Source organism: Gopherus flavomarginatus, chromosome 11 (assembly GCF_025201925.1).
Source record: "Gopherus flavomarginatus isolate rGopFla2 chromosome 11, rGopFla2.mat.asm, whole genome shotgun sequence".
NCBI classification, from domain to species: domain Eukaryota; kingdom Metazoa; phylum Chordata; order Testudines; family Testudinidae; genus Gopherus; species Gopherus flavomarginatus.
The window spans coordinates 10,903,553-10,920,643 of record NC_066627.1 but is presented as its reverse complement, the minus strand read 5'-3'; the positions used below and the strand labels follow the sequence as shown (position 1 = coordinate 10,920,643).

The 17,091-nt window shown below is 45.9% G+C and overlaps 1 non-coding gene across 1 annotated transcript; it reads right to left on the bottom strand.

The window, feature by feature from the left end:
* Positions 1-5,730: 5,730 nt before the first annotated feature.
* TRNAV-AAC (transfer RNA valine (anticodon AAC)) lies at positions 5,731-5,803 on the bottom strand. Its single transcript has one exon. It is a non-coding gene; the product is annotated as a tRNA-Val (tRNA).
* Positions 5,804-17,091: the final 11,288 nt, after the last annotated feature.

Below are 17,091 nucleotides of genomic sequence, written 5' to 3'. Positions count from 1 at the left end.
CTTTGTTGGCAGGAGAAGCTCTCCCACTCATGTAGCACTATCTACACAGGGGGTTAGGGCTGTGTAACTACGTTACTCAGCTGTGTGGATTTTTCACACCCCTAAGCAATATAGTTATCCTGATAAATGTCTTTAGTGTAGACCAGAGAGGTTTCTCTTGTGCTTTATGCATTTACATTACTTCTCTACCTCCTCCTAGTTTGAAAGATTAGAAAGTGTGAAAAGAGAGGTATTTTTCTCCATGATGCAAAGATTCTGACATAGAAGACCCCTTCTACCAACACGTATGGCAGAAGATCCAGAGATATATGAACTCACAGAAGTGGTTGGGTCCTACATTGGGACAAACCACAATAAGAACCAGGGTTCAGTTGTTGGCAATGGGGATTAAAAGAAAAGTAACATATGACAACAATTTGTGATCTTTGAATATGTTGTTGTTACCAATTAAAATGAAATTATAGGTGAAGTTATTGGTTAAAGAGTAAGAGACTGTGTGATAATCTGAATTATTTTGGAAAACTGAAAGTTGTCTTGTTTTTGTTAGTCATACAGGAAATGATGGCTAATCTTGAAAAGTTAATTTGATTTAATTTACCCTGGTTCCTCAACTGTTGCTACAGCTCTAGTACCCATCAATACAAAGACTGAGAGAAATGGAGAGTTCCAACCATTGTCCTTTCAGTATCTTATTGTTCCTCTCTCTGTTTTTTGTGCTGGCCTTTCTCTTCTATCATTTTCTGCCTTTGTTTAGTTGATAACAGTTGGTATCCATCACTCACATTTGTTTGTTTAAATCTCTATCCGTTAAATAATTTTTTTGCTTGTTCAATAACTGTACTCAAGTGCTGCGTGAGATACTAGTTTTACTGTGGACCCTTGCTACTGTATCTTGGGATACTTCAGTAAGAAAGGATCTGGGATTTCACCAAATATCTGGTGGACACACTGAAGGAACTCAGGGGTTAGGGTGGCTGCTGTAACTCAGAGGAGGGTCCTTGAGTTCCAGCAGGCTGGTGAGTTTGGTCACTAACATCCAGCTGCCAAATGCAAAACTCCCTCTTCCTTGTGGCAGGTGGCAACAAGGAGACTCACAGTCCTCAGTACCCTGAGAAAGGTCACAGTTTGTCTCTATGTTGATCCACCTGTCAAATTCACACAGGGAAAGCTCCCAATAGCACAAAAGTCTGCCCTATGAAATCATGGAACATGTGCACTTCGCTCTGTGAAAGCATGTAAAGAATCCAAGCGCTGGAGGACAGAGTTTGGGTCCAGAGTGACCTAGACAAATTGGAGGATTGGGCCAAAAGAAATCTGAGGAAGTTCAACAAGGAGAAGTGCAGAGTCCTGCACTTAGGACGGAAGAATCCTATGCACTGCCACAGGCTGGGGACTGACTGAGTGAGGTGGGATTTGATAGCAGCCTTCCACTACCTGAAAGAGCAGGATTGTGGACTCTCTCCTAGCCACTTTTGTTGGGCTGGACAGGCAGCCTGGAAGCCTTTCTAGAAGAGAATTGGGAACTGAGTTAGAAAAACCAATGTGGAAACCAGAACCTCAAGTTTAGACTCATTTGTTTATAATATTAAATCTTCAATTCTAGTGTCACGGTCAATACAATTGCTTCTGCCTGATAGTTGCCCAAAGGGAAACTTAAATTCTCTGCAAAGGGAGTGGAGAGAAAACACTTTTCAGAGGCCAAGAGAGACAAGGCGAGTGAGGGTAAGAGCTTGTAGAGGACCAACCTCTGTTGGTGAAAGAGACAAGCTTTGGAGCTAACCCAGCACCCTGCTTCAGTTTTGTGTAGCCTGAAAGGTCGTCTCTTTCCTAAACAGCAGTTAGAACATAAGAACAGCCATACTGAGTCAGACCAGTTCATCTAGCCCACTGTCCAGTCTTCTGAAAATGACCAATGTCAGGCGCCCCCCAGAGGACCCATGGGACCAACATGGATACAACAACACCCCAACCAAGGTTAAAAGTCAATGCACGTGGGAGAAGCATCTTGTGTTTCATTCCTTATGTGCTAGTCCCATTGTGTTGCCATCTCCTTTTCTTTCTTTCTGTTAAAAGCTTTGGTGTTTTGCACAGAAACATTATTTCCCCAGCAGAGACCCAGGAGTGGTGGCTGCATTCCGGTACCAAACAGTCACTAGAAGGGGGCAGACAAAGGCCTTTAGGATGAGGCATCCCTCACTGTCAAAAAATCATCTCGCTCCTGCAGGTGACTGGCAGCCTGAATTTGTTCCTTATCCTCCCACAGTCTGCGGGGCTAGAATCAGAACTACCCAGCCCCTCCATATGTAGCAGGAACAAACATAAACCTTGTCTTTAAAACAAGCTGTTCCCTTCCTTCTCAGGGAAGATTTTTCTCTGAGTGAAGTTGAGTTTCAGTTCCCCTCTCCTGGGCTGGGGCCAGCTCCCAATGAGCTCTGATTTCACCTTTGCCCCTTTCAGTCACTCTGGGATCCAAACTCTGCTCCCTGCCGTCAGGCAACTTCCAGCCCATCCACCTTGCACATTAATTCCATGGTCATATATCACCCCCTTTGCCAGCACACAGAGCCTGCAGGAAAGCTACTCATACTAGATGCATTGGTGCTATAGTGTTGTGCATAGGTGCTGTCCAAACAGTTGGTCTGGGTTTGAGTTCCAGCCAGTGCAATAATGGCTTTTTGTCTTCTGTCTCCTCATCTGGAAGTGGTTTAATTTCAGTCACATTGTGTTACAATCACATCCATAGAATGAGACAATAAGTGTGTAAAAGTCCAGCAGGTCATACACGATGGAGGCACACAAGGGGCTGGAATGTTTTCATCTGAGAAAAACAGAACACTTGGAAACCTGCAGCTCCCATCCCCTGGCCTTCCGTGTTATGATTCCAGCTGTGTGAGCTGTTTGTATGATGTTCTGGCATGATGGGGAAATAAAGTATTGAGTCAGTTTTTGCTCCTGCAGATTCCTTTGCAGTTACAATTATAATGACATGAACAAAAGGGAGGCAAAATAAAAATAATCCCCAAATTGCAATACAGGTGGGGAAAGAGAAGATCACGGTTAAGCCAAATACATCAAAATAAAAATACTAAAAGGGAAAGGGGGAAGAGATCAGGTCTGTGGAGATCCCCTTGATATTTGAACTCACATTGTTAGAATCAAAGTTCAGACTTGACATTGGAAAACCTGCAACTACCTGTCTCTCTGAACACCTGTGATGAACAAGATCGAGTTGGGACACCGGTTCTGCTTCAATCATGTATTGTCTCTCTGTTCTCTCTTTCTTCTCCCCGCAATTCCTCGTATCCAATGTCTCTGCCTTTCTCCTCTTGTTCCCTCTCCCCCTGCCCTTTCCCAGTGGCAGCGACTCACAGGGCTTCTCCCCTGGTAGCTGGTGCTCATTATCAATCAAATAAATCAAAACACTTTCACCAGCAAGTGGATTTAGCCCAGGACCCTCAGAGTCAGCAGCTGTTATACCCCCACTGAGCTCTCTGGTCAGGTGTCCTGGCACTGGAAGTCCTCCTGTGTAGATTGTAAAATAGCAGGGGGCTGAAATATTGGACTGGACATTGTAGCTCCACCGTTATTTTATTGAATTGCTTCAAAACAGCAAGTATAGAAAGTCTCCTAACTGTCAGGCTCTCTGCCATGGAAACAGCTGCCCCTGCTCTCCAGGAGTCTGTGTGTTCCACCCAGCAAAGTACAAACCTGCTCCGAGCTGAAGGGGGGTCAGACAGTGACGGTAACGCAAATCTTCAGACAATTAACCCAAGTCCCTTCCTTTCTTGAACCCAGGTCGTGCCAGTCACTTGTTAGCCATGGCGTTATCTTCATCTTCAAATACCTCTCAGGACATTTCACAGAGAGCGGAACCCCCGCCCCCATGGCTCCCTGTTGAGGCATTGTACCGTACCTGCCCCTGGACACTGTCTGGTTTTATACTCCTAGAGCTTTTTCTCTTCAAACCCCTTATCCCAATCTCTGGGCCACTGCCACATTTCAGAGTTTAGAATTTACTCTCATCACCCTCTTATGGCACTTTCCATGTGAATGAGACAAAGCAATGGGGGAAGCTCTGTGGCTAATGAAAACCGGTGTGTTGGGTGAGGCCTGAACTCATAACCCCAGCAGTGCGCCTCCCTCACTAGCCAGTTGTATCCCTGTAGGTGCTTCATACACAAGCCTGGGAAGTAAGCAGTTACCTGTGTCTGTGATTAACAGAGTTGGTGACTAATTGAAAGGCTGATGGTTCAAACCCAGGTGAAGATAGAGGTGTTTGGCTTTTTTGTGAAGAGAATCCAGTACATTTTAACAGGCAGGAAAATGCCTCAATTCTGGCCTAGCCTCATTGGGCAAGCATAAGGAGTAATTTTACCAGATGTGTTGGTGGTATAGGGGTGAGCATAGCTGCCTTTTGAGCAGTTGACCTAGGTTCAATTCCCAGCCCCCACACTGAGGTGCTGTTTTCTCAGCTGGAAACTAGTTTAATTTCCATCACATTATATCAGTTTATCAGTGGAATGAGAGAATCAATGTCCTGCAGGTCATTAAACACCCAGTGAAGGAAGAAAGGGGCAGGACTATACAGTGAGCAGGTGGGGTCACCCTGGTATTACAATGTTTGGGTTTTTTTTTTCTTTACTTCCCTCTCCCTTTTAGACTCAGAGCATTTAAGGTTAGAAGGGACCAGTGTGATCATCTAGTCTGACCTGCTGCACCTTGCGGGCCAAAAGAGCCCACTCACCCACTCCTGTAATAGACCCGGGAGGGGAGGCAGCTCTGTGCTCTGCCCCTACTCCAGGCAGCGCATGGAGGCCCTCTGCCCCCCTCCCACAATGGGTGTGCAGAGATGTGCCAGCAGCACTAAGGTGGCTCCCTGCCCACTCTGCCTCTGTCCCTCCGTGCCGCTTCCAGAAGTGTCTGGCATTTCCCAGCATCCCCTGGGGTGGGAGGAGTGTCTCCATGTGCTGCCTCTGCCCCGAGAACCAACTCCACAGCTCCCATTGGCCAGCAACTGCAGCCAATGGGAGCTCTGGGGGCCGCGCCTGCAGGTAGCGGCACATGAAGACTCACTGTCCCCGCTGACCTGAGAGCTGCTGTCACAGGGTTGTGTGTACTGGTCACTTCGGGAGTTGCAGTGCCCGGGGTAAGCACCACCCCCTCCTGCACCCCAACGCCCAAGCAGAAAGCCCACACCCCACACCCAAATTTCCTCCCAGAGCTTTGCTTGTCTTCCTTTCACCCAGAACCATCCTTCCTCTCCTGGGTTGCAAGTAGCCATCCTTGGGAAGCCAAGAGGCAGGCACAGGATCCTACCTCCCAGCAGCCAACTGCACCTCCCCAGACTTTGCAGAATGAATGGTGGCGCTCTACTAACCCCACTTAGCCGCACTGAGGGGTTTAACTTCTGCCCTGCCCTCCTCAGCTCGACTTTCCTCTTTTGCCCCATTCTTGCCTCACTTCCTCCTTTGGCAAGTCACACAAAGGAGGCCAGCAGGAAGAGCTGGTCTCCACCAGCCAACCTCCCAGGGCAGAGGAGACCAAGCCACAAGGCTCCAAAAGGTGACTGACCCCGATCCTCTAGCTTTCCTCTGCTGATGCCAAGGCTCTTTCTCAGCTCATTTCCCCAGCCTCTGTCCTGCAGGGGTCGGGTTTATCACAGGTACATGCCAGTGGCAGCAGTAGGAACTTTGCTAGACAGCCAGGGAAGCTGGGAAAACTAAACAATTTTGTTTCTGCCTGGTTTTGAACCAGGGACCTTTTGCGTGTTAGGCAAACGTGATAACTACTACACTACAGAAACTCTCTCAGAAGACTCTGCCCCTCCCTTCATAAGAGTATAAGAATGGCTATACTGGGTCAGACCAAAGGTCCATCCAGCCCAGTGTCCTGTCTGCCAACAGTGGCCAATGCCAGGTGCCCCAGAGGGCGTGAACCTAACAGGAAATGATCAAGTGATCCCTCTCCTACCATCCATCTCCATCCTCTGTAAAGCAGAGGCTAGGGACACCATTCCTTACCCATCCTGGCTAATAGCCATTCATGACTTAACTTTCATTAATTTATCTAGTTCTCTTTTAAAACCTCTTATAGTCCTAGCCTTCATAACCTCCTCAGGCAAGGAGTTCAACATGTTGACTGTGCACTGTGTGAAGAAGAACTTCCTTTTATTTGTTTAAAACCTGCTGTGCATTAATTTCATTTGGTGGCCCCTAGTTCTTATATTATGGGAACAAGTAAAAAATTTTTCCTTATTCACTTTCTCCTCATCATTCATGATTTTATGTACCTTTATCATATCCCCCCTTAGTCTCCTCTTTTCAAAAATGTAAAGTCCTAGTCTCTTTAATCTCTCCTCATATGGGACCCATTCCAAACCCTAATCATTTTAGTTGCCCTTCTCTGAACCTTTTCTAGTGCCAGTATATCTTTTTTGAAATGAGGACACCACATCTATATGCGGTATTCAAGATGTGGGTGTACCATGGATTTAAACAAGGGCAAATATTCTCTGTCTTATTCTCTATCCCTTTTCAAATGATTCCTAACATCCTGTTTGCTTTTTTGACTGCTGCTGAACACTGCATGGTCGTCTTCAGAGAACTATCCACGACGACTCCAAGATATCTTTCCTGATTAACTGTAACTAAATTAGCCCCCATCATATTGTATGTATAGTTGGGGTTATTTTTCCCAATGTGCATTACTTTACATTTATCCACATTACATCTCATTTGCCAGTTTTTTGCTTAATCACTTAGTTTTGTGAGGTCTCTTTGAAAATCTTTCACAGTCTGCGTTGGTCTTAACTATCTTGAGCAGTTTAGTATCATCTGCAAACTTTGCCACCTTTACTTTACCTCTTTCTCCAGATCATTTATGACTAAGTTGAATAGGATTGGTCCTAGGACTCACCATTGGGGAACACCACTAGTCACCCCTCTCCATTCTGAACACACTGATGGGCGAACCTGGAGAAAGTGATGGCAGTCCTTCAATGGGTCAACTGGCAGAGCAAAGGACTGGAGCCGGAACTCAGGAAGTCATCCTTATGTTATCCTTCTGATTCCAGCATGAAGGAGAGCTTCTTTTTCTTCCCCTTGCTGAGAAAGAGCAGGAGAAGAAAGAAAGATCAGGTGAGTCAACTCTTGCTTGGGAGCCACCCACTGAAAATGTAAAAACAAAAAAGTAAAGCCATAAAAGACTTCAAAGTCCACCAGGCCCAACCTCTCTTCTAATATGGCAGAAAAGCCACACGTCTCCTGTCTAGGTAGGGATATCCTATTGCCCCACAAGAACTGGAAGGTCATTATATTCAGCCTCAGCAGTACTCATGGAGCAGGGGGAAATACATGGCTGAGGAAATTCCCTGTAGCCGAAAGATAGGTCTTGAGCATCACAGCTTTGTAGGTAATTACAAGGTCTACTTACGCCACCGGCTGAGCCATTCCTCACAGGCCAGCAACTGCTTCTCCCAGTTTGCATTCCTCACCATGTACCCAACTAAATGCTAGAAGGCCCAGCTCATCAACCTGCCCACTCTTGCAGCCCTCCTCTTCCACCCTGACTAATAGGGAGGAGTATTAAGCCTCCTTCCCTTAGGCCTTTCAGCATTGCTGGGGAACACCAACACCACCCACGTGACTTTGGGCCAGTTGGTCAACCAATAGGGCTGCCTCCTAGGCCAGGCTGCAGCCCAGCTTCAGGACTCAGAGGAAATGGAGCTCCCATCCCTACCTACAGGACTCCAAGTATGGCCAGCCTTCTGGATCAAACATCCCCTCTTGTGCTCAAGTCACAACAGCTAGCAGGCAAAAGGCAGGCTTTCATATCATTTGACAGAGCAAGACAGAGCCTTGGAAGACCCAGCAGGATTAGGTCGCACAGGAATTGTCCTCAGATCCTACTGAGACTTCAACTCAGATTGCAGGATTCAAAGTCCTCAGGGCTGCTCTTACACCATGGGACCAATAGGGAACCCACAGATCTCTGCAGAGTTCTGGTGTGGATGACCCTGCGGGCGCAGCCCTGCATTTGCTCACCAAGTTGGCATGTAACAGTTTGCTGCAACTCCCAGAGGCCTTTCTTAATCCAGACTGAGAGGCCAGTGGCCATGTGAGGAAATTGACCCTTCCATCCTAGGCAGTACATGGCCCTTTCTAGAAAAGACCAAGTCCTGGAGGAAAAATGACTGTAGTGAAATAACATCCTGAGGAGATGCCTTTTTCAGTTGTTGGAGGAGTACCATATGGGGAAATGCTCCCTTTTTACCTGACTAGGGATTTGAACCTTAGACCCTCAGATTAAAAGTCTGAGGTTCTACCAACTCAGCTAGCCAGACTCATAGAAAAAAAGGGCAAGTTTGATGCAGAAGAGAAACTAGTCAAGAAAAAGAGGGCAGAAAATTTGCTACTCTTGCTTCTTTAGCAGCCCTAAGCCCATCTTGCTTCTCCATGTGGCACCCAGAGACATTCTTCTTTTTTTAGTTAAATATCAGATCCAGGAGAAAACACAGTTATACAAAGCAAAATAAAATTGACCTGTCTCATGCAGTGCTACATTGACCTCTATTCAGACTGAGCCTAAGGGAGGGCCTTGCTTTGGGATCAAACATGCCCTCTTGTGCGAGTCACAACAGCTAGCAGGCAAGAGACAGGCTACCATGTCATTGAAGAGAGCAAGAGGAAGCTTTGGAAATCCCAGAATAATTAGCTGGCAATGAAAGGATCCCACAATTCTACAGGGGCTTGAACTTTGATTTCAGGATTCACAGCTCTGAATACCAGCCCAGAGAGTTTGACTTCTGGCATGAAAGACTTTGTGGGGACAATTTTTTCTCTCAGGGAATACCCAGTGGGAATATGCCTTTCTGGCCAGCCCTACATTTGCTCAAAAAATCAGCACACAGCACTTTGTTGCAGGCCCAGAGGCCTTTCTTCCTCCAGACTGTAATGCCAGTGGACAGGTAAAGAAGTAGCACTTTCAGTCCCAAGCAGTAAAGAGCCCTTCCTAGGAAAGGCCAAGTTCTGAAAAGGAAAAACTGAAGTCAAAGAGAGTCCTCAAGAGATGCCTTCTGAAAATCTTGGGGAATTGTCCTTCTACCTGACCAGGGACTTGAACCCTGGACCCTCAGATTAAAAGTCTGATGCTTTACCAACTGAGCAAATTTGACTCTGAAAATAAACTGCTCAGAAAATGAGGGCAGAAAACAATACAGAAAACCTGATGCTTTCACTCTCTTAGCAGTCCTAGCCTCAGCCTGCACCTCCATCCAGCCCCCTGAGGCCTTATTCTTATTTTAGTTAAATAGCAAATCCAGGAGAAAACACAGTTATACAAAGCAAAACGAAATCACAAACAGAAATGTCATTGGAAATACAAAAATTAAAAAGGAAAACGCAATTCCCATCACTTTATCATGTCTGGGCCATTCCTGTATCGAGAGCACCTGCTAAGGGCCCTGTGTGCTTACGAGAAACCTGGAGAAACTTATACCACAGCCTGTACATGAAACTCAACTGCTCCCAGGTGCTGCAGTAAAACCCTTTCCCTGCTATGACGTTGCACTCCATTTGATTTTATTAAAATATGCTAATGAGTGTTAATATAATGTAACTGGAATATTTTTTATGCACGTAAGGTAGCATTACAAAGTTTATAATCGACTGTGTCTGTTCATCGTATGTGTATGAACCAATCATTCTTGTATCTGAAACTAGAAATATGAACAATAACTCTGAGGTCTTGTTGTAATGATGCAAAGTATGGGACACTAATAGTGGTTTGGACTCTTGATGGCTCCCATTAACCAGGACAATTGACTGTAGATGGCTCTGTCCTGCACCATCTGTGAGTCAGGCCAGGAAGAATGAAGGCTTGGGGTCTCACAGGACATGTGAGCATGTCACCTGGTACAGGAATCCATCTTAAACCTGGGGCTTTTCCCCAGGAGAGAGACAAAAGATTCCTGCCTTGTACCAAAGTTATATAAGGGGGTAGAACAGAAGAAAGGTGGCTGCAGCCATAAGAAATCGCCTAGCTACCACCTGAGCTGGAACAAAGATTACGCCAGTTGAAAAGATTGGGCCCAGACTAGAAATAAGCCTAGTCTGCAAAAGAAGCTTATTGGAAGATCTCTGAGGGTGAGATTTTATCTGTATTGAGTTTCATATTGTATTAGGTTTAGACTTGCATGTTTTTGATATATTTTGCTCTATGGAGAATACAAACTCTATAGAGAAGGAAAAGTTAATGCCTTAGAAGATTCTCTGTGTGTGTGTGTTAGATGGATGCGAAGGTGTCTAGAAAACACTGTCCTGTAGTCTCTTTTCTCTGATTTCCTTTAGAAAATTTGAAGCACGGAGCAAAAACCATTGTCTTCTGAGAGGTTTGAACTCAAAGCCTTCAAATCAGGAGACTGAGACACTACCAGCTGTGCTAAGAAGGCTTGGAAAAGAGTTAAACTCAATGCATATAGAATACTTCTGTAGCCGTGACCGAGCCAGGGGTGCACTGGAAGAAGCAGGGGGATATGGTGCCCAGACACCTTTCCTGGCAGCTAATAGATCAATTTTCTCTGACAGTGAACAATCTACTGGAATTCATAGCAGCAGAGGGTGGATATTTCCAAGCTGAGCAACAGCTTCCACATTTCAGAACTTATTCTCCTTTTCCTAGTAGGGTACTTTCCATGTGAATTGGGCAAAACAAGTTGGGGAAGCTACAGGGGTAATAGAAACCAGTATTTAAGGTAAGGCTTGAACTCATAAGCCCAGCAGTAGCCCCTTTTGCACTAACCAGTAACACCACTGCAGTTGCTTTTTAGGCAAAGCTGGGAAGCAGGCAATTATCAGTCTCTGTGGTTCACACCTTTGCCTGGTAATTGAAAGGCTGCTGGTTCATACCTAACTAAAGACGTGACTTTTCAGCCATGAGACTCCAGGATATTTTAACAGGAAGAAAATCTCCTCATTTCTGGTTTAGCCCCATTTGACCCCTTCTGCCTATCTTCTCCCCCACACCATCTCTTTCCTTCCCCATTGGGGCCATACAGATAGGAGCCCCAGTCACTGAGAAGTTCCCTTTTCTCCTTCACAGAGGGCTTTAAAGCCCCTTATCTCACTCAGGCTCACAACCACCCAGAGTTCAAGAACTGTCCCTGTTCCCATTGGACAGATGAGGGGAGCCTGAGGTCCAGAGAAGGGAAGTGACTTACCCAAGGGCCTACAAAGCAAAGCGGTGGCAGAGCCAGAAAGAAAAGCCACCAGTTCCGACTCCTGTTCTAATGGACAACAAACCCCCAGAGGCAGGGATAGAGCCCAGGAATCGAGATGGTGGGGAAATGTCATTCAAACTGTTTCTGTCAGAAAATCCCATTCAGACTAAACCAGTTTGTTTCTCGAAATCATAACAAGTGGGATAAAAGTTCTTTGCTAAAATATTTTGTTGCAAAACAAAAGCATCTCCTGTCTGTCACAGTGTGTTAAATTGTCTTGTCGCACACAAGAGGAGACACTTAGATCTCAAACATTAGATAAGATGCTTCAGTCTGAACTAAGTCATTGCTGCTCTTAACAATTCCAAAATAAAAACATAAGATAAGATGCTTCAGTCTGAACTAAGTCATTGCTGCTCTTAACAATTCCAAAATAAAAACATACAAATCAAATAGATTATTTCAGCTATTCTATTATGTGTTAATCTGCTCTGAGTAAATGTAATAGGACACCTCATACTATGCCCTACTCCGAGTGACACTCTCAAATGGATCCCATAATCCTCCACCCACTGTGAGGTAGGTAGGAGCAGATCATTATTATCTCTACTTGAAAAAGGGAGAAGGTAAGGCTGAAAAAGGAGAATGGACTTGTCTTATGTCACACAGCAAGTCAGTGGCAGAGTTGGGAACTGGACCCAAGAGCCCTGATTTTCAAACTAACCATCGGAACTTGAATTTCAGACATTGAATGACCTGAATAAAGTGCTCTCAGATGAGCTCCAGACCAACAACAGTGCACAGTAATTATTCAGCAAGTATTTGAGGAGAACTGCAATGAACTGCTCAGAATCATGAACTGCTCAGAGAGAATTAATGCAGAGAAGCAGCAAAATTTGTGAAACATAGAACTGGTTCTGACTTATTTCCTTGATCTTAAAAGAGAACAACAAGGACCTGAGTCTCCTCCCTGCCAATCAGGGTAGAGCCTGAGGAGGGAAGGCTGAGGGTTCTCACCAGAGAGCACAAAGGATGGGCCAGGTCACCAGTGGGGATCACTGTCAGAGCACTATTTCAGCCCCACAGTTTTGGATGGACCACCCACAGTGGGAGCTGCAGAGCACTCCCCTGCAACACACACACACACACACACACACACACACACACACACACACCCTGGTGTTGGGAGGGGAACAGGAGAAAGGACAAAAGAAGCAAGAGACAAAGAGAAAGGAGGGAGGGATGGATGGAGGGAAAGGTGAAACAAAAAGGGCAAACCCTAATGTCCCCAGTGATTCGAAGGGACAAAATCCCAGGTGCACAATAAAATTCTGCCTCCTTAAGCTCGTGTTTTCAATGACTAGAATTCAACTCTCACCAGATGGATCAGACTGAACAGGTTTCAGACCTCCAGGAGGCTCTTGCCTTCTAAACAGGGATGGCTGTTTTCTAGTAAAATCACTACAAGAGAAGGAGAAAACTCGAAAGAGGTTCCTCCTGGTACTCACATCCGTGAACCCAAATACTCTGTCAGTCCTCAAGGAGACCTGGAGAAGGAGACTTGCTGAAGCAAAGCCACAGAGGTCTCTGAGGTTTCCCTGGCCCCTTGCCTCTGTCCTGCCTGGATGATGTCAGCATCTCTCTGTGAGGTCACCACCTCCCCACCACCTTTGACCGATAGTCTGAGGTGCTGAAAAAGGCCTTTGTGATGTCACTGCCACACGCCTCCCTTACTGTGTTAATGTTCTGCCCCTGGCCAGGCTCTTTGCAGGTTTAAGCTACTCCCTGTGGATCACCCCACTCAAGGAGCGTTCGTTCTAGGAAGCAAGCCGGCTAGACAGGAAAATATCAGACGCTGCTGCCAATGCTACACTCAGTTTTTTAGAAATTAGTCGACTTTATGGCCAGAAGAGACCATTAGAGCTTCTAATCTGACCCCCTGCATATCGCAGGCCTCCTGTATGACACAAGAGCTACTTTGGGGGCAAACACATTCCAGAAAGGCATCTAGTCTTCATTAAATGACATCAGGAGATGGCAAATCCACCACTTTCCTTGGTAGCCTGTTCCTGTGGTGAATCATCCTCGCTGTTGAATATTTGTGCATTAGTTGTAATATGAATTTGTCTCTTTTCACTTTCCAGCTGTTGGGTCTTGTTATGCCTTTCTCTGCTCAATCAGAAAGCCCTCTAACACCCAATATTTTCTCTCCATTAAGGCCCTTCAACACTTCAGTGAAGTCACCTTTCAATCTTCTTTTGATAAGCTAAACAGACTGAGCTCTTTCAATAGCTTACTAGAAGGCATTTTTCTCCAGCCCTCAGAACATTTGGTGGGTTTTTGCTGCCCCAGCTCCAATTTCACATCATCTTTTTCAATCGAGGACACCAAAACTGGAGGCAGCATTCCAATATCAGTCTCACTGATACCATGTCACCTCCTGGGACATTAATGACTTCATCTGTAACTGTATAGATCACCATTGCGACCACTGTTCTATATTTGCAGCGAATATTATAGAAAAGTTGCCACGTAAGGGATCTGTGAAGAGGTTCTGATTGACTGATTATAATGATGCTATCTCTAGATGTGTATCATTTTTGTAGTTGACATTATGAATATTGGTTCAATGCTGTCCATATTTCAAACTCGTGCTCTTCTTCTAGGGAACACTCAAGACAAGTTGGTGGCAGTTCTGCCTAGCCTGTTTGATGGCCCACTAAGGACCATCAGTTATACAATCGACCCATTGAGAGAAGGCAGATACACCTTGTAAATCAGCAAGGTATGCAGGGACCTGCCTGTGGACAGAACTCAAAGGTTTTTCTATGCCACGTGCTGGATAGAGTGTCCTTGGGACAAAGAAAGCAAAGACCACGTGGCAATAGACTATAAAAGGCTGATGCCTCATCTCCATCTTGTCTTCAGTCCTGCTTCATACCTCTGGAGGGACTTTGCTACAAACAAGCTTCAGCTCTGTACAAAGGACTGAATGCCCCATCCCAGTTGTGGATGGACTCCAGAGACTTGATTTGAACCTGCAGTTTATTCCATAGCTCCTACAGGCCTGAACCAAGAGCTTTGCCATTACTTCATGTGAAGGATTAAAAATTTATTTGCTCTTTATGTAGCAACCTGGTGCATGGATTGTGCCAGCTCTTTTCCACACTCAAAGTCCAGAGTATAGTCAAGGACCAGAGGCCTAGCAAATAGTGATAAGCTAAGAGAAAGCTGGGGTAAACAGAAAGCCTTGCTTGCTAAGATAGGCCTGGTCAGCAAATTGCCAGGTGTTGGAGCTAAGAACTAAAGAATTGTGTCTTATTCAGAGATGCAGATTGAACAAAGAATCCCTGTTCCTATTGTGTTTGTTTCTTCTGTAGGGAGACGTTCTTCCCAGAGATCCAGTCTTGAGTTTATGAAAAGTTGTCACATGTCAGTATAAGATATGTCATCCTTCCACGTCCCTTCCCAGGGACCAATACCTGCCTTTAGACACACAGAAAATCTTTATTGCCATATACTTTCACTGTTTCTTTGCTTTAACCCCTAGGAATGTACCTGTTGGAAAATCAAAGGAGTTGCTCCATTCCTATGGACCCCAAATCAGAATTCAACATAGATATTTTATACTAACAACATTTTACCAAAGTATTAATGAAATGTTAACTTGCTAACTTGAGACCATGGGTGGAGACATTATGTAATCTGTTAACTATTGGCTAATGTGCTTATCTTGTCTTGCTGCAAAACCTATCCCGGGGTGTGGAACTGCCTACCCCGTCACTTTCCCATGCTTGTGAAAAATCTATATATTCTATTGTAATTAATTAATTAACAATGTCTCTGAGCCTAATAAGCAAGGTGACACTCCGCCAGCACTGTGTGTAATAAACTCCTATTTTTGACCTCTACATGGTGTAGATTTCTGTCTTTCTCGGACACCTGCTGAATAAAGAGAAGATTCAGGATCCAGCCTGGCTGAATGTGTGTCCTCTCCTCACAGCTTGGTGATCTTTTGAGGAAATGGAGAAGACTGCCTTTGCCTAGCTGTACATTGCTTGCAAAAGAAACAGGTCTTTTTGGTGACAAGTGTTGAAAGGAGGCACTAGACAAATGTGGAGACAGGAAAAATGTCCCCCAACTGGACTGGCATCTGTGGATGCTGAAGTCACAACACAGAACACTAAACACTATTTGAGAACGGCTGGTGTCAGAAGAGTCTCTAACAAGGCCTCTTCCCCCCAGCAGGGGCCTCTCTGTGCACAGAACTCCTGGTAGCGTGATGGCTGCAGGCAGTGGAGAACTCTATTTTGGCATCTCTTTGCCTGTTTTGTGGTCAGCATCTGCAGTGGCTGTTAAAAGGTCTCTAGATAGTGATCTTTGGGAAGAGCTGGCTGAAGAGCCTTCCTACTAACCGGGAGAGCCTGGCTTGGCCTGCCAGTTCTTCCTTGCTGAACCTAGTGTGTCTGTTGGCTCCTTTTTTGTATCTCTTTTCAAAAAAAGAAAAGACTTGTCAGCAGAATCCTTCTAAGTGCTTGTTCAAGACAGAGAGAGCCTTTCTTGTGGCTAAGTCTTGGTGCCATGGGGCATGCCTCATTGCTTTGGTGCCTCTTGCTGGCCATCCTGGTAATAAGTTCTGGTTCACCGGTGCACCTTCATCTAGTGGCATCTGGCTGCATCTGTTTTATCATTAGGACCCATGGTGCTCTCAGGACTTCAGTGTCCTCTTATGGACACAGCCCTCTGGCTGTGCCCCACTCAGTTCTCTCCCCCATTCCCTGGGGCAGCTGTTCTCTACCCGGACACTTGCTTCAGTCGCTGGCTGCAGTCCAGGGTGTAGCCACCTGTGTCAGCCACTACGGAGGCAAATGTCGTGAACGTCCAACCCTGCATCTGTTTCCCTGGACCACTTCCCCACAGCCCCAGCACCTTCCTCTGCCTTTGTATTAGGGCCTCAGTCTGTCACTATTCGGCCTGAAGGTCACCCATGCTCCCCTTACCCACCCAGCACTACTCTGATCATGGTGCCCAACCTTCCCCTTCCCCAGCCCCAGCCAAAAATCCCTCCTCAAACTCCAAGCAGTGACTAACTCTTGCTGTGCTGAGCAGCCCTTTATATATGGGCTGCTCCAGCAAGCCTTCTCCTGATTGGCTCTCCCAATAAGCCCTTTCCTGTTAGGCCGGGTTCTGCGCAGCCTCTGCAAGGCTGCCTTAATCTTTCTCCTGCTTGGTTGGGGGCAGACACCTCCCCACACTTGGAAAATGGCAAATGAGAAGTTTGGCGCTGGTGGAAAGGTTACCATGACTGAGAACTGAGCCGAGGTTGCTGCGACTGAAACACAGATCACAAACCGCTATATGATCACAGTGGCTGGTGGGAGAAGCACAAGTTAGAAGCCCTCTGTCATCTCAGCTGTGGCTTTCTGTGCATGGAGAGCCAGATACCTCAAGGTCTGAAGGTCTTGAGGGAAATGTGGAACGTCTGTACTTTAGAATTTGCAGGTGTTGTCCTGGGCCATCAAATGGAACAGTTGCAAACACTTTCTTGAGGCAGGCACCATGGCTTAGCTGGCTGAGGCACCTGCCTCCTAAATAGGAGATCCTGGGTTCAACTCCCAGTATTGCCTTCGTGTATGGCTTTTGTCTCCTCTGCTCACATTTTCCTGTGTCTTCCTAGGAAACAGAAGAGACCTCCCTTGGTAGCCAAGTCATTGCTTGCTAAGGAAAAGGCTTCTTTGTAGAGAAGCATTGGAAAGAATCAAATCACAAGCCTGGAGTTGATGAAAAGGCTGCTGTGACTGGCATTAGCATGGTGGTTGCTTTGACTGCAATAGCTGCAACGTTAGAGCCTGCGCCACACGTCCTTGTGATTCACT